Genomic DNA, 19,440 nt, shown 5'->3' with positions numbered 1-19,440 from the left:
CAGCAACTTGAGAGTTGCAGGTTCAATCCTCGCTTCCGCCATCCTAGTCACTGCTGTTGTGTCCTTGGGCAAGACACTTCCCCCACCTGCTCCCAGTGCCACCCACACTGGTTTAAATGTAACTTAGATATTGGGTGTCACTATGTAAAGCGCTTTGAGTCACTAGAGAAAAGCGCTATATAAATATAATTCACTTCACTTCACTTCAGTAGCAGCTTCATTTGTGTTTTTGGCACGCTTGCCTTTTTGCTTTATTGTTTGCTTTTTTGATGGTAGTTTGAGTGATTTATGTTGAATAAATCCAAGCTCACCTTCACGCTGTCGTCCGGAGCCGTTTTTTGCGTTGGAAGAACAACCCCGCAGCCAGCTGCGACCCACCCACGTGACACCTTTTAAGAACAATAAATTAGTTTTTAGTATAAGTTTGCTGGTTTCAAGAAATGTAATGCCGAGCGCATATCATTATGTCAAGATAATGGCACTAGCATTTACTTCATTTAAGAATATTTTTCAACTTATTGTGCAAAAAGGTCTCTTTTTTTTCTACCAAGAAAAGTGCACTTGCTATTAGTGAGAATATACTTATTTTAAGCTATTTTTGGGTTCATTGAGGTTAGCTAATTTTACTTGTTTTGGAAAGTCTTGACAAGCCAAATTTTCTCGTTCTATTGGCAGATAATTTTGCTAAATTCAAATTCAATACCCCTCTTTTTTTTTAATTATTATTATTTTTGAACACTGACTTTTTGCAGTGCACTGGCTTATACAGCGTCGAAGGGGTTCTACAAATTGTGAGTTCAAATATTATATTTCTTTATTTTTTCACGTTTCATATGTTTTTTTGCAATTTTAATTTTGACAGTACCACATAAGATACTGGAGCGTTGAGCGGGTTATTACATGTCTTTTTTTGATGATTTTCAAGAAATGTTAATACTCTGCATGATTATAGCCAAGTGTATTGATTTTGTTAACTCTCGAATTCACACACAAATAAATGAGTGCTCAACATGTCACACTAAGGGTGACCGTATAAACAACTCCGACACTGTCATAAATATGTGCCATATAATGAAACCACTGTAAACAACAAGGACAAACACATTTCAGGGGCACATTTGTACCGCAACACAACATAAACACAACGGGACAACTTCCCAGCATTAGCACCAACTTTTCCGGGACGCTACAATATGTTTTAATTGCTGATGCGTTTTAATTGATTTTTAAATGCGCCAGAAAATACCCCAATTTCCATGCCCAATGTCAATGCCCAGTAAGTGTGTGATTGTGTTCCTGTATAGTAATTCTCCAGCAGTGGTCATGTGGTGACATCAATGATGGTATTTTGAGAGGTAATCATTGAAGTGGGTCATCTCTGAAGGCCTAGGTGGGAAAAGCACTATTTCAATATTACAAGAGCTCTCTAAATGTCAGGTTCAAACACTGATGACATCTATTAAACAAGACAATGAGCAAATAATTAAACAGAGACAGAATTAAATTTGGCTCAAATTGAGGAGAAACGCCTGGACACTGTACCCTTGCACAGTGTCTCACCACGCTCTGGCGAAAGATTGTACGCCGCCTCTTTTATTTGGACTTTCCCTGATTACATGGCGACAGCTGTTTCTATGGGACATGGGTCATAAACAGCCATCGCCTTTGGTTACAGAACAGTGCAAAACAAAAAGGTCGTAAAACTGTTCAAAGAAGCGGTGCCTGGAGGGGAGTCTGGTCCTGCTTCCTCTTCGCTTTTGTCGTTCTTGGGTCAAGACAATATCTTTGTGTTGATTACAATACATGAAAGAAACAGGACACCTTCATGTTGCTTCCCATCATACACAGTGGAGTTTTACAAGCCTTTTTTGCTTGGTAGGATTAAAGACAGCTTTTGTCTTCTCGCCGGGAGCTCAATGTAACACAAAGATTTGTGATAACTTAGATACAATTATTCTAACACTAAACATGGATTATATTATATTATTCACATGTGAATAATGCTGTATAATAGACTGTATTTATATTATTCACATGTAAAAAAATATCGAAGTGTTTATTGTTTATTGTGAGCCAACTGTGGTGCTGAATTTCCCCCAGGGATCAATAATGTACTCTCTATTCTATTCTATTCTAAATAACACCATTTAGTCACCTTTACACTCTTTTAGTCCAATATAATAATGCTAGCTGAGGCTGACAATACTAATAGTCTCATCCAGTGGCCAATACTAATGTAGTATTGATATGTTTATGTCATTAAGCCATTTTCATGCTTAGAAATACCCAATTGAGGGCAAAAATGTTGTAAAATATGCATTAAAAAATCCAATATTTTGGCCAAAAGACTCATTCTCAACGAGTGTAAAAGCCCATCTGCGTCCAACTTCAGGAACTGGTTAACTGAACTTGTGAACGTTACGACTCTTGGAAAAAATAAGATTAATAAACTCTACAAATATGAATAAATGGGAACTAGCCTGGAAGCCTTTACTGACATATATTGCATTTTTTTTCTCAGGAAAGTGAGGTGAATAAAGGAAAGAAGAAGAGTGGAAAAAAAAGAGGGAAGATTAAGGGAAAAAAAACAAAAATTTAAATAATTGTCGTATCTTTTTTGTCGTTTTATTCCTTTTTTATTGTTATTATTTTTTGTATTGTTCCCACACTACCATTTTATGTCACTTTTGATATGGTTTTGTCACGGTTTACTTGCTTTTTTTTGTGACTTTTTATTTTTAAATTTTTTTATTTTTTTGCATCTGATCAAGCCACGAAAATGTGACTTTCTATATATATATATATATATATATATATATATATATATATATATATATATATATATATATATATATATATATATATATATATATATATATATATATATATATATGTATATGTATGTGTACACTACCGTTCAAAAGTTTGGGGTCACATTGAAATGTCCTTATTTTTGAAGGAAAAGCACTGTACTTTTCAATGAAGATAACTTTAAACTAGTCTTAACTTTAAAGAAATACACTCTATACATTGCTAATGTGGTAAATGACTATTCTAGCTGCAAATGTCTGGTTTTTGGTGCAATATCTACATAGGTGTATAGAGGCCCATTTCCAGCAACTATCACTCCAGTGTTCTAATGGTACAATGTGTTTGCTCATTGGCTCAGAAGGCTAATTGATGATTAGAAAACCCTTGTGCAATCATGTTCACACATCTGAAAGCAGTTTAGCTCGTTACAGAAGCTACAAAACTGACCTTCCTTTGAGCAGATTGAGTTTCTGGAGCATCACATTTGTGGGGTCAATTAAATGCTCAAAATGGCCAGAAAAAGAGAACTTTCATCTGAAACTCGACAGTCTATTCTTGTTCTTAGAAATGAAGGCTATTCCACAAAATTGTTTGGGTGATCCCAAACTTTTGAACGGTAGTGTATGTATATATATATATATATATATATATATATATATATATATATATATATATATATATATATATATATATATATATATATATATATATATATATATATATATATATATATATATATATATATATATGCGTATAATATTTCCAATCCATAATTTGAAGCGCGATGTGGCGAGGGTTGATGTTGTGATTTGAAGCAGCCACTAGATGTCAGCATTTCACTCTAAACATGACCATGATGCTTAGAGCAGTGTTTTTCAACCACAGTCTGGTGGGGGGGGGGGGGGGGGGGGGGCGTGGTTAAGAGGAGAGTATATTTACAGCTAGAATTCACCAACTCAAGTATTTCATATATATATATATATGTATATATATATATATATATATATATATATATATATATATATATATATATATATATATATATATATATATATATATTTATATATATATATTTATATATATTTATTTTATTATACTTGACTTTCAGTGAATTCTAGCTATATATATATATATATATATATATATATATATATATATATATATATATATATTTTATTATACATATAAATAAAATAAATACTTGAATTTTAGTGTTCCGGGGGCTATCCAGTAGATGGCAGCCTTGTCCTGTTTAACTTCTCCGTTCATGTCTGAGTATATCATTTCGGCCCCCGTGTTCAATGGAGAAGTCTGTTTTACAAAATGTACAGGCAACATGCATACCCCTTCCCCTTCGAACTGTCCTGGATGAACTGAAATTCTTGTTTTCATTCGTTTTGGAACTTGCAAGCGTATTTCTTCATCTTGCTCGTCGACGGCGTCGCCATGTCTGTAACTTCCTCGTTCTTCTGCTTCGTCTCCTTGTTGTGTGCGCCGTTGTGCACTCTACTCTCTAAAAGCCCTAGATGTTATGACGTCATTGGGCAGGCAAGCTGTATATATTGTGGAAAAGCGGACGTGAGAACAGGCTGTCCCCACTCAGGTCCGCATTGAGCTGGAGGGGGCGTGGCCTCCAGCTCCGGCTGAATACCGGGAGTTTGTCGGGAGAACATTTCTGCCGGGAGGTTGTCGGGAGAGGCGCTGAATACCGGGAGTCTCCCGCTAAAAACGGGAGGGTTGGCAAGTATGGTCTACATCCCGGCAGAGTAACCATGTTATACTCTTCCATATCAGTAGGTGGCAGCAGGTAGCTAATTGCGTTGTTAACACATCTGCGGTCCCCTCCAAGGTTTCTCACTGTCATCCCATTGGGTTGAGTTTTTCCTTGCCCTGATGTGGGATCCGAGCCGAGGATGTCGTTGTGGCTTGTGCAGCCCTTTGAGACACTCGTGATTTAGGGCTATATAAGTCAACTTAGATTGATTGACTGTATGGTTCCTTAACAGCAAACACGTCTGCCTTGGCCTCATTTGAGGTGAAAAAGTGCCAGCCTTTCATATGGTGGCGAATGTTTCCCCGGACTAAGAGTTAGCGGCGGACTAATTAGAGATTGGGCACCAAATCCAAGTGGCGGACGGCTGCCAGAGCTTTGTGTGACTGCATGTCATTAGTATCGGAAAAGTGCACTCTCCACAAAAGGGCCGCGGTCACCCGGAGCCACTAAAACATGAAAGAACATATCCAACTCTTCTGGGTGAAGGAATTTGCACAACATAAACAGCCTGTAAAATGGAAAAGTACATCTGTGTCTATTTGTTTTGCTGAGCGGCCGCCAGCTTTGGCAACGTCCGCCGCGAGTCCTTCCAACAACAGAGCCGTCCAAATAGAAGGAAGGGGGCTGTTGAATCCATCTGGTTCCAATGCAACTTGTGCGGTTTGCAGCGTAGGATCTGGCTCTATGGGAGGGTAATTCATGAAAGGCTTCAGAACACGCTGGGGCCTTTTTCTTAATTAGCTTTGACATCTCCTGTTTAACGAGGACGTGGCTGCTGCTTGTCTCTAACTAGATATTATTTCCACAGATGTGTTAACACGTGTTGTGGAAATGTTGTCGGAATATATACAAGGGTATTCACACTAATGATATCCAACACAGGCACGCTTGATTGACGCTGTCGGATGTTTAACAGTATGATGCGTTTATAATACAAACCCCGTTTCCATATGAGTTGGGAAATTGTGTTAGATGTAAATATAAACGGAATACAATGATTTGCAAATCATTTTCAACCCATATTCAGTTGAATATGCTACAAAGACAACATATTTGATGTTCAAACTGATAAACTTTATTTATTTTTTGCTAATAATAATTAACTTTCATGGCTGCAACACGTGCCAAAGTAGTTGGGAAAGGGCATGTTCACCACTGTGTTACATGGCCTTTCCTTTAAACAACACTCAGTAAACATTTGGGAACTGAGGAGACACATTTTTGAAGCTTCTCAGGTGGAATTCTTTTCCATTCTTAAGTTGTTCAACAGTCCGGGGGTCTCCGTTGTGGTATTTTAAGCTTCATAATGCGCCACACATTTTCAATGGTAGACAGGTCTGGACTACAGGCAGGCCAGTCTAGTACCCGCACTATTTTACTATGAAGCCATGTTGATGTAACACGTGGCTTGGCATTGTCTTGCTGAAATAAGCAGGGGCGTCCATGGTAACGTTGCTTGGATGGCAACATATGTTGCTCCAAAACCTGTAGGTACCTTTCAGCATTAATGGTGCCTTCACAGATGTGTAAGTTACCCATGTCTTGGGCACTAATACACCCCCATACCATCAAATATGCTGGCTTTTCAACTTTGCGCCTATAACAATCCGGATGGTTCTTTTCCTCTTTGGTCCGGAGGACACGACGTCCACAGTTTCCAAAAACAATTGGAAATGTGGACTCATCAGACCACAGAACACTTTTCCACTTTGTATCAGTCCATCTTAGATGAGCTCAGGCCCAGCGAAGCCGACGCCGTTTCTGGGTGTTGTTGATAAACGGTTTTCGCCTTGCATAGGAAAGTTTTAACTTGCACTTACAGATGTAGCGACCAACTGTAGTTACTGACAGTGGGTTTCTGAAGTGTTCCTGAGCCCATGTGGTGATATCCTTTACACACTGATGTCGCTTGTTGATGCAGTACAGCCTGAGGTATTGGAGGTCACGGGCTTAGCTGCTTACGTGCAGTGATTTCTCCAGATTCTCTGAACCCTTTGATGATTTTACGGACCGTAGATGGTGAAATCCCTAAATTCCTTGCAATAGCTGGTTGAGAAAGGTTTTTCTTAAACTGTTCAACAATTTGCTCACGCATTTTTTGACAAAGTGGTGACCCTCGCCCCATCCTTGTTTGTGAATGACTGAGCATTTCATGGAATCTACTTTTATACCCAATCATGGCACCCACCTGTTCCCAATGTGCCTGTTCACCTGTTGGATGTTCCAAATAAGTGTTTGATGAGCATTCCTCAACTTTATCAGTATTTATTGATTGTCACGTGTTGCTGGCATCAAATTCTAAAGTTAATGATTATTTGCAAAAAAAAAAAAAAGTTTATCAGTTTGAACATCAAATATGTTGTCTTTGTAGCATATTCAACTGAATATGGGTTGAAAAGGATTTGCAAATCATTGTATTCCGTTTATATTTACATCTAACACAATTTCCCAACTCATATGGAAACGGGGTTTGTATATTCTTTAATAGTGTCCCCTTTATAGGACGATATAACAAAATAGTTGCTGATATCCGTGTTAATGACTAACAATTGTTGTCTTAGTTATCAGTTATCTATTTTCCCCTGACTAAATAAGACAACCAATAAAAAAAATAAAAAATAAAGATAAGACTTTAACCCTTGGAGAACCCTTTTTTTTATTGCCTTTGAAGATGACGTCATGCAACCGCGTGTTGCATGACAGAAGTTGTAAAAAATGTCATCTTTAAAATGTGCAATGTTAGTTAATATTTTTTAGCACGAGCTATTGATTAAGTATACTTTGGAGTTTCCTCTGAGCCTTTTTGTCCCCCACTGACTCCTTTTCATTTTAGATATACTGTAAACCTGTTATTTTATATCGCTTTTTTTCCCCGTGAAAACCAAATAAATGCAAGCATTTCCCGTTGAAATACGTGCAAAGCCCATCAGAGGTGTAATTGCACCTTTCAACCACTCGGCGCCGCCAGAGTACCACAGAGTAGGGGGCGGGGTCCACCCTGGACTACACAGACAGACAACATTCACATATATAATATTAAATGTAATATAAGCCATGTTGGTGAGTTGGTATAGACATAGGAGTTATGTTAATGTGGCTACAAACATATCAGGTAATGCATAGTTTGTGTTTTTGCCATAAAAAGCAGATTTTCTTTGACAAAAAAAGGCATAGAGCATAAAAAGAAATTAAAAAACTGTATATCGATGGATTGCTCTGAAGTTTATCTATAGCAGAGCTGGGCAAATATTTTGACTCGGAGGCCACATTGAGAGAAAAAATGTGTCTGGGGGGGCCAAAGTGTATGTGTGTATAAATGATATATACACATTTAGCTGTAAACATCTGCTGTACAGTATGTGTGTTTGGTCCCTTTTTTCCAGGAACACTAATAAAATGTCCTATAGAATTCTAAAAAAATTATTACGGATCACCTCAAAAAACCGGAATGGAATTTTACAGTTTTTTACTGAATGGGACACCCAAAATGTACATTAAAGTAAAAAAAAGTGGGATTTACAATATTAACTATGAACAATAAAACACTGAATATTAACCACATATGGACGGCACGGTGGAACAGGGGTTAGTGCGTGTGCCTCACAATACGAAGGTCCTGGGTTCATCCCGGGTTCGGGATCTTTCAGTGTGGAGTTTGCATGTTCTCCCCGTGACTGCGTGGGTTCCCTTCCGGGTACTCCGGCTTCCTCCCACCTCCAAAGACATGCACTTGGGGATAGGCCCCTCCCACCTCCAAAGACATGCACCTGGGGATAGGCTCCTCCCACCTCCAAAGACATGCACCTGGGGATAGGCCCCTCCCACCTCCAAAGACATGCACCTGGGGATAGGCTCCTCCCACCTCCAAAGACATGCACCTGGGGATAGGCTCCTCCCACCTCCAACGACATGCACCTGGGGATAGGCCCCTCCCACCTCCAAAGACATGCACCTGGGAATAGGTTGATTGGCAACACTAAATGGTCCCTAGTGTGTGAATGTTGTCTATCTGTGTTGGCCCTGCGATGAGGTGGCGACTTGTCCAGGGTGTACCATGCCTTCCGCCCGAAGGAGCTGAGACAGGCTCCAGCGCACCCCGCAACCCCGAACGGGACAAGCGGTAGGAAATGGATGGATGGATGGATGAACGTCGCTCCTCTTTTACATCTCAGACCAGCTCCTCCATAGTTGTGTGTCTTTTACAATCAAGCAAAACACAACAAAAATGTAACAAATAGCAAAATACGAATAAACACAAAGTGTAAACACCTACAATATGATATGCTATCACTTTTTTGCAGACATCTGTTCCTGACACACACGTTCCTGAATACATGTGGTGATATCCTTTACACACTGATGTCGCTTTTTGATGCAGGACCGCCTGAGGGATCCAAGGTCACGGGCATTCAATGTTACGTGCAGTGATCTCTCCAGATTCTCTGAACCCTTTGATGATATTACGGACCGTAGATGGTGAAATCCCTAAATTCCTTGCAATAGCTGGTTGAGAAAGGTTTTTCTTAAACTGTTCAACAATTTGCGCACGCATTTGTTGACAAAGTGGTGACCCTCGCCCCATCCTTGTTTGTGAATGACTGAGCATTTCATGGAATCTACTTTTATACCCAATCATGGCACCCACCTGTTCCCAATTTGCCTGTTCACCTGTGGGATGTTCCAAATAAGTGTTTGATGAACATTCCTCAACTTGCCTATAACAATCCGGATGGTTCTTTTCCTCTTTGGTCCGGAGGACACGACGTCCACAGTTTCCAAAAACAATTTGAAATGTGGACTCGTCAGACCACAGAACACTTTTCAACTTTGTATCAGTCCATCTTAGATGAGCTCAGGCCCAGTGAAGCCAGCGGCGTTTCTGGGTGTTGTTGATAAACGGTTTTCGCCTTGCATAGGAGAGTTTTAACTTGCACTTACAGATGTAGCGACCAACTGTAGTTACTGACAGTGGGTTTCTGAAGTGTTCCTGAGCCCATGTGGTGATATCCTTTACACACTGATGTCGCTTGTTGATGCAGTACAGCCTGAGGGATCCACCTGTTCCCAATTAACCTGTTCACCTGTGGGATGTTCCAAATAAGTGTTTGATGAGCATTCCTCAACTTGATCTCTATTTTTTTTGCCACCTTTCCCAACTTATTTGTCACGTGTTGCTGTCATCAAATTCTAAAGTTAATGATTATTTGCAAAAAAAAAAAAAAGTTTATCAGTTTGAACATCAAATATGTTGTCTTTGTAGCATATTCAATTGAATATGGGTTGAAAAGGATTTGCAAATCATTGTATTCCGTTTATATTTACATCTAACACAATTTCCCAACTCATATGGAAACGGGGTTTGTATATATATATATATATATATATATATATATATAAGAAATACTTGAATTTCAGTGAATTCTAGCTATAAATATACTCCCCCCCCCCCAAATCTCCCGAATTTGGAGGTCTCAAGGTTGGCAAGTATGGTCAAAGGTCATATCAGTTCACACTCTTCTCGAGGCTATTTTGATCCCTGCCAGTTAGCAGTCCTGACATGACATCCTTGTCTGGTTTCACTCTCATCTTGTGTGGTTTCGTTCGAGTCACATTTATCACAAACAGCTGTCAGTATGTCGGCGTGCACTTCTACACCCCTGCAAACCATAACCACAATAATCACCACACTGCATTGGTCAAATAATGACAGCGTTAAAGTGTTATTATGAGTGTATATAAGCAGACATACAGTATTTGTCTGTCTTTTTAGCATGCAGTTTACCTTTTGACCAGCAGAGGGCAGACTTGTGGTAGGAAATTAATTAAGGAGCAAATTGTGTTCACCTGGTTGAACCTCTTTCAATGTGACAACACACAATCACTTGTTTGAAACAATATTGGATTGGACACCTTCAACAAAATGATAGGTAAGCATACAAATAAGCATAACAATTCTTAAAATGTAATATTATAATTCCCACAGTACTGTATTTTATTGCTGGAAGTCAGACTGTTAAAAAGTTATTTATTTTCTTTTAGTAAGCCTACACTGCAAAAAGTCAGTGTTCAAAAACAGGGAAAAAAAATACAAAAATGAGGGGTATTTTATTTGAACTAAGCATAATTATCTGCCAATAGAACAAGAAAATTTGGCTTGTCAAGACTTTCCAAAACAAGTAAAATGAGCTAACCACAGTGAGCCCAAAAATACCTTAAAATAAGTATATTCTCACCAGAGGTGGGACCAAGTCATTGCTTTGCAAGTCACAAGTAAGTCTCAAGTCTTTGCCCTCAAGTCTCGAGTCAAGTCCCGAGTCAAGTCCAAAGTCAAGACTGGAAAGTCTCAAGTCGAGTCCCGAGTCCTGCATTTTGAGTTTCGAGTCCTTTCAAGTCCTTTTAACCACAGACTAATATTTTTACACAGATTGTGTATGCTTCTAAAACGCTGTATTTATTTATTAAAACAAGTGCATTTGAAATTGCAAGAAAAAAAATAGTGCTGACATTGCAATTCATAATAGCACTATTAACAGTAATTTTAATAGTTTAAACAATTTTAAACATTTAACTCATTCCTTTACAGAATAAACACATTTGCAAAAACAAACATTAACATACTATTGGTTGTATTTTATGAAAATAATATTACCACAGAGTTGAGAAGGAGCAAAGATCTTCAATATTAGGGGCGGTATAGCTCGGTTGGTAGAGCGGCCGTGCCAGCAACTTGAGGGTTGCCGGTTCGATCCCCGCTTCCGCCATCCTAGTCACTGCCGTCGTGTCCTTGGGCAAGACACCTCATCCACCTGCTCCCAGTGCCACCCACACTGGTTTAAATGTAACTTAGATATTGGGTTTCGCAATGTAAAGCGCTTTGAGTCACTTGAGAAAAAGCGCTATATAAATGTAATTCACTTCACTTCACTTCACAATATTTGTATGTGAAAATCACAAAGAAATCTTCTGGGGGAGGATGACGCCCCTACAGGGGTTTGGTTTACAAACTTTCAGCCCCACCTAAAACAAAATTCACCAGCCGCCACTGATTATGATGCATTCTCATTTTAGGCAAAATATAAGACCATACTTTCTTAACAGTATAATTGTAACCAGGAATAAGTCTTCAAGTAACAATATTCAAATACTAACATTGTTGGGTAAAACAGCATTTGGTTTTATTCTGAATGTAGTGAAACAAATTGGTGGTTTTAGCTGATATAAAGACTTTCAGGTGTTTATATATGTTTAAGTATTTGGCAGACGCTTTTATCCAAAGCGACATACATAAAAAATACATACATAACAATCACTGTAAACATGATCCTTTAAGGGAAGAATGTAATACAAAATATCAATACAAAGTGTCAAGACAGAATAAACTCTCTGCTGCTGCAGCAACAGAGATACAGTCTATAGGTCCCTAAGATATATAGATATCTAATGTATTCATACATTGTTTATGTAGGATATACGCATGTATATATAACCTAATCATATTGTTTCTTCAATTTAAAAATAGCTTACTGTTTTTTCCCCCTTCTCTGGGATTATATTCCCAGTTTTGATCTCGGACGTCTGGTCACTTATAGCGTATAGAATATTATATTACTGTTAAGCAAACTATGAATAATAAAACACGCCAAAACATGTGTCCGTTATCATAGCTACACGTATGACAAAAAACCGCGTGAAAATCAGTGGTATTCAGTGAGGTAAAATGAATTAAATGCGCTGACAGTTCATTGCTCCTGACAAATGAATTGCACTGAGTGGAGCGGATCACCACTCCAAGATGGCGGCCCCGCGTCTCGTCTGCGCCAGTAGGCAGTAGCGCTCGATGCTGCGTACCCATAAAACATGTCTATGGTTATAACGTTAGCAGTGAGTTTACAGCCTCACTGATTTAACTACACAGCAAATAAAAGTCATGTTACTTAGCCAATAAACGTTATCTTACATTCAAAACTTACCCTTCTTTGGGCAACTTCAAATGTCGAACGAAGTTGGAAGTTGTTGCGTCTCCGTCTGTAATATTCTAACTGCGTGATTTGCATACGCAATTCGTTTTTTGTTGACCAAGTCGTAGTTTTTATACCCGAACGAAACCAACTTTGGCATAATTGTTTCTCTCTGCCGCATTGTTTGACAACTCTTGTTCGGTGGTTGTCCTGCAATTTGATTGGATGAATGCTGTGTGATGAAAACAACGTATAACTAATTTGATTGGCTGTTGTACTGAGAGCACACACGCTGACAGGCAGCACACACGCTGATAGACAGTCAGACACGTACAAAATGAAAGATACGGAGCGCTCCCAAATAACTTTTTAAGCTTTGGGTTTTGGAGAAAGTAGCAAGTCATGTCAAGTCAAAAGGCTCAAGTCCAAGTGAAGTCACAAGTCATTGATGTTAAAGTCTAAGTCGAGTTGCAAGTCTCTTTACATTTTGTCAAGTCGAGTCTAAAGTCATCAAATTCATGACTCGAGTCTGACTCGAGTCCAAGTCATGTGACTCGAGTCCACACCTCTGATTCTCACTAATAACAAGTGCACTTTTCTTGGTAGAAAACAAAGAGACTTTTTTGCTCAATATGTTGAAAAATATTCTTAAATGAAGTAAATGCTACTGCCATTATCTTGACATAATGATATGAGCTCGGCATTACATTTACTTATACTAAAAACTAGAGATGTCCGATAATATCGGCCGATATATGCGTTAAAATGTAATATCGGAAATTATTGGTATCGTTTTTTTTTATTATCGGTATCGTTTTTTTATTTTTTTATTTTAATTTTATGATTAAATCAACATAACAAACACAAGATACACTTACAATTAGTGCACCAACCCATAAAACCTCCCTCCCCCATTTACACTCATTCACACAAAATGGTTGTTTCTTTCTGTTATTAATATTCTGGTTCCTACATTATATATCAATATATATCAATACAGTCTGCAAGGGATACAGTCCGTAAGCACACATGATTGTGCGTGCTGCTGGTCCACTAATAGTACTAACCTTTAACAGTTAATTTTACTCATTTTCATGCATTACTAGTTTCTATGTAACTGTTTTTATATTGTTTTACTTTCTTTTTTTATTCAAGAAAATGTTTTTAATTTATTTATCTAATTTTATAATTTTTTTAAAAAAGGACCTTATCTTCACCATACCTGGTTGTCCAAATTAGGCATAATAATGTGTTGATTCCACGACTGTATATATCGGTATCGGTTGATATCAGTATCGGTAATTAAGAGTTGGACAATATCGGAATATAGGATATCGGCAAAAAGCCATTATCGGACATCCCTAACTTAAATTAGAGATGTCTGATAATATCGGGCTGCCGATATTATCGGCCGATAAATGCTTTAAAATGTAATATGGGAAATTATCAGCATCGGTTTCAAAAAGTAAAGTTAATGACTTTTTAAAATGCCGGTGTGTACACGGACGTAGGGAGAAGTACAGAGTGCCAATAAACCTTAAAGACACCGCCTTTGCGTGCCGGCCCAGTCACATAATATCTACGGCTTTTCACACACACACAAGTGAATGCCATGCATACTTGGTCAACAGCCATACAGGTCACACTGAGGGTGTCCGTATAAACAAATTCAACACTGTTACAAATATGCGCCACACTGTGAACCCACACCAAACAAGAATGACAAACACATTTCGGGAGAACATCCGCACCGTAACACAACATAAACACAACAGAACAAATACCCAGAACCCCTTGCAGCAGTAACTCTTCCGGGACGCTACAATATACACCCCCCGCTACCCCCGAACCCTCCCAACTAAACCACGCCCCCCACCCCCAACCCTGCCCACCTCAACCTCCTCATGCTCTCTCAGGGAGAGCATGTCCCAAATTCCAAGCTGCTGTTTTGAGGCATGTTAAAACAAATAATGCACTTTGTGACTTCAATAATAAATATGGCAGTGCCATGTTGGCATTTTTTTCCATAACTTGAGTTGATTTATTTTGGAAAACCTTGTTACATTGTTTAATGCATCCAGCGGGGCATCACAACAAAATTAGGCATAATAATGTGTTAATTCCATATATCGGTATCGGTTGATATCGGAATCGGTAATTAAGAGTTGGAGTTGTCAAAGCGCTTTGGGGACAGTGTGGCGCAGTTGGGAGAGTGGCTGTGCCAGCAACCTGAGGGTTCCTGGTTCAATCCCCACATTCTACCAACCTCGTCACGTCCGTTGTGTCCTTGAGCAAGACAGTTCACCCTTGCTCCTGATGGGTCCTGGTTAGCGCCTTGCATGGCAGCTCCCGCCATCAGTGTGTGAATGTGTGTGTGAATGGGTGAATGTGGAAATACTGTCAAAGCGCTTTGAGTACCTTGAAGGTAGAAAAGCGCTATACAAGTATAACCCATTTACCATTTACATGTAACAAATGTCTCCTAAACATGACAATAAGCATTCAGTTTTGTTCAAATGTGAGATAAGAGATGATTATTCCTAACATGCTATATGGGTAAAATGATGTACAAACCCCGTTTCCTTATGAGTTGGGAAATTGTGTTAGATGTAAATATAAACGGAATACAATGATTTGCAAATCCTTTTCAACCCATATTCAATTGAATATGCTACAAAGACAACATATTTGATGTTCAAACTGATAAACTTTTTTTTTTTTTTTTCATTAACTTTATTTATTTTTAGCAAATAATAATTAACTTTGAATTTCATGGCTGCAACACGTGCCAAAGTAGTTGGGAAAGGGCATGTTTACCACTGTGTTACATGGCCTTTCCTTTTAACAACACATGTTTGGGAACGGAGGAGACACATTTTTTAAGCTTCTCAGGTGGAATTCCTTCCCATTCTTGCTTGATGTACAGCTTAAGTTGTTCAACAGTCCGGGGGTCTCCGTTGTGCTATTTTAGGCTTCATAATGCGCCACACATTTTCAATGGGAGACAGGTCTGGACTACAGGCAGGCCAGTCTAGTACCCGCACTCTTTTACTATGAAGCCACGTTGATGTAACACGTGGCTTGGCATTAACTTGTGGAAATAAGCAGGGGCGTCCATGGTAACGCTGCTTGGATGGCAACATATGTTGCTCCGAAACCTGTATGTACCTTTCAGCATTAATGGCGCCTTCACAGATGTGTAAGTTACCCATGTCTTGGGCACTAATACACCCCCATACCATCACACATGCTGGCTTTTACACTTTGCGCCTATAACAATCCGGATGGTTCTTTTCCTCTTTGGTCCGGAGGACACGACGTCCACAGTTTCCAAAAACAATTTGAAATGTGGACTCGTCAGACCACAGAACACTTTTCCACTTTGTATCAGTCCATCTTAGATGAGCTCAGGCACAGCGTTTCTGGGTGTTGTTGATAAACGGTTTTCGCCTTGCATAGGAGAGTTTTAACTTGCACTTACAGATGTAGCGACCAACTGTAGTTACTGACAGTGGGTTTCTGAAGTGTTCCTGAGCCCATGTGGTGATATCCTTTACACACTGATGTCGCTTGTTGATGCAGTACAGCCTGAGGTATCGAAGGTCACGGGCTTAGCTGCTTACGTGCAGTGATTTCTCCAGATTCTCTGAACCTTTTGATGATATTACGGACCGTAGATGGTGAAATCCCTAAATTCCTTGCAATAGCTGGTTGACAAAGGTTTTTCTTAAACTGTTCAACAATTTTCTCAATTTGCTTGTTTGTGAATGACTGAGTATTTCATGGAATCTACTTTTATACCCAATCATGGCACCCACCTGTTCCCAATTAGCCTGTTCACCTGTGGGATGTTCCAAATAAGTGTTTGATGAGCATTCCTCAACTTTATCAGTATTTATTGCCACCTTTCCCAACTTCTTTGTCACGTGTTGCTGGCATCAAATTCTAAGTTAATGATTATTCGCAAAAAAAAAAAAAAAAGTTATCAGTTTGAACATCAAATATGTTGTCTTTGTAGCATATTCAACTGAATATGGGTTGAAATTTATTTGCAAATCATTGTATTCCGTTTATATTTACATCTAACACAATTTCCCAACTCATATAGAAACGGGGGTTTGTAATATGACTGTACAGTACAGTAGATTTGAGGGTGGATGCGACACCTCATTAAGATGTCTGAATCATGACATGTTGTGCAGCTGTGCTCTTGGTCACCTCATGGCTTCGGCAGAGACGTGGTGGAACCGCACTCCTGCCCTCAGTGTTCAAACTATTCTGGTTGCTTGTTGACAGCAGCTCCCTTCTGGGGCGGCCGGGAGTCGGCCCTCGCTGACCCCCTGCCAGTCTGCAGGGAGCGGCAGGGGAGGGTAACGAGTAAAGCTTCTCGACAGCTCTTTGCCTCGCCTGACACTCACTTGTGTGTGCACGTTTGGCAGACTTAATGTGTGTGTGTGTGTTTTTGTGTTTGTATAAGGGCTTTTCACACTTGTAGTCCTCCTGTTTTCTGCTGCATGTGTAAGTGTTCCGTGTGTTGCTACTCTAAAGCACCGGTGGAGTGGGAAAAACAAGTTGACTTTATGTGATTATTTGTGTTTCATTGTCTCCATTAAACCATCAGGGGTCAGCAACCTTTTTGAAACTGAGAGCTACTTCATGGGGACTGAGTCATAGGAAGGGCTCCCAGTTTGACAATAACACATTTGCTCAGTTTGCCTTTAATTGTTTATTAATAATAATAATTCACGATGCTCATCTACAAGATACTTAAAGGCCTACTGAAATTTTTTTTAAAAATTTAAACGGGGATAGCAGATCCATTGTATGTGTCATACTTGATCATTTCGCGATATTGCCATATTTTTGCTGAAAGGATTTAGTAGAGAACATCGACGATAAAGTTGGCAACTTTTGGTCGCTGATAAAAAAAGCCTTGCCTGTACCGGAAGTAGCGTGACGTCACAGGTTGAAAGGCTCCTCACATTACCCCATTGTTTACACCAGCAGCTAGAGCACTTCGGACCGAGAAAGCGACGATTACCCCATTAATTTGAGCGAGGATGAAAGATTCGTGGATGAGGCACGTGAGAGTGAAGGACTAGAGTGCAGTGCAGGACGTATCTTTTTTCACTCTGACCGTAACTTAGGTACAAGGGCTCATTGGATTCCACACTTTCTCCTTTTTCTATTGTGGATCACGGATTTGTATTTTAAACCACCTGGGATACTATATCCTCTTGAAAATGAGAGTCGAGAACGCGAAATGGACATTCACAGCGACTTTTATCTCCACGACAATACATCGGTGAAGCACTTTAGCTACGGAGCTAACGTGATAGCATCGTGCTTAAATGCAGATAGAAACAAAATAAATAAGCCCCTGACTGGAAGGATAGACAACAGATCAACAATACTACTATCAGGAGACACCGAACCAAACACTGGACCTGTAACTACACGGTTAATGTTGTGCCGCCTGTCGAAGCCTAGCAATGCTGTTGCTAACGACGCCATTGAAGCTAACTTAGCTACGGGACCTTGTCAGAGCTATGATAAAAACATTAGCGCTCCACCTACGCCAGCCCTCATCTGCTCATCAACACCCGTGCTCACCTGCGTTCCAGCGATCGACGGCGCGACGAAGGACTTCACCCGATCATCGATGCGGTCGGCGGCTAGCGGCGGCTAGCGTCGGATAGCGCGTCTGCTATCCAAGTCAAAATCCTCCTGGTTGTGTTGCTGCAGCCAGCCACTATACACCGATCCCCCCAACAGCTTTCTTCTTTGCAGTCTTCATTGTTCATTAAACAAATTGCAAAAGATTCACCAACACAGATGTCCAGAATACTGTGGAATTTTGCGATGAAAACAGAGCTGTTTGTATTGGGATACAATGTGTCCGCATACGTCATCATACATAAACGTTTTCAACCGGAAGTTTCCCGGGAAATTTAAAATTGCACTTTATAAGTTAACCCGGCCGTATTGGCATGTGTTGCAATGTTAAGATTTCATCATTGATATATAAACTATCAGACTGCGTGGTCGGTAGTAGTGGCTTTCAGTAGGCCTTTAATGCTCGAACTCGTAAACTTTGTCATTTTTTGCAAATATGAGCTCATTTGGAATTTGATGCCTGCAACATGTTTCAAAAAAGCTTGCACAAGTGGCAAAAAATACTGAGAAAGTTGAGGAATGCTCATCAAACACTTATTTGGAACATCCCACAGGTGAACAAGCTAATTGGGAACAGGTGGGTGCCATGATTGGGTGTAAAAGCAGCTTCCATGAAATGCTCAGTCATTCACAAACAAGGATGGGGCGAGGGTCACCACTTTGTCAACAAATGCGTGAGCAAATTGTCCAATAGTTTAAGAACAACATTTCTCAACCAGCTAGTGCAAGGAATTTAGGGATATCACCATCTACGGTCCGTAATATAGTTAAGTTAAAGTTAAAGTACCAATGATTGTCACACACACACTAGGTGTGGTGCAATTTGTCCTCTGCATTGGACCGATCCCCTTGTTCACCCCCTGGGAGGTGAGGAGAGCAGTGGGCAGCAGCGGTGGCCACGCCCGGGAATCATTTTTGGTGATTTAACCCCCAATTCCAACCCTTGATGCTGAGTGCCAAACAGGGAGGTAATGGCTCCCATTGTTATAGTCTTTGGTATGACTCGGGGTTTGAACTCACAACCTACCCATCTCAGGGCGGACTCTCTGCCCGTAGTGCGCTTTCCGGTGGATAGTTACTAGGAGTGTAACTACGGTTTAGAGGTCACGGTTCGGTTCATTTTCGGTACAGTAAGAAAACAACAAAATATAAATGTTTTGGTTATTTATTTACCAAATTTGTAAACAATGACTTTATCCTTTTAACATTGGGAACACTATA

Source organism: Entelurus aequoreus, linkage group LG10 (assembly GCF_033978785.1).
Source record: "Entelurus aequoreus isolate RoL-2023_Sb linkage group LG10, RoL_Eaeq_v1.1, whole genome shotgun sequence".
In the NCBI taxonomy this organism is placed as follows: domain Eukaryota; kingdom Metazoa; phylum Chordata; class Actinopteri; order Syngnathiformes; family Syngnathidae; genus Entelurus; species Entelurus aequoreus.
The sequence above is the reverse complement of the archived record's forward strand: the minus strand, read 5'-3'. Positions refer to the sequence as shown.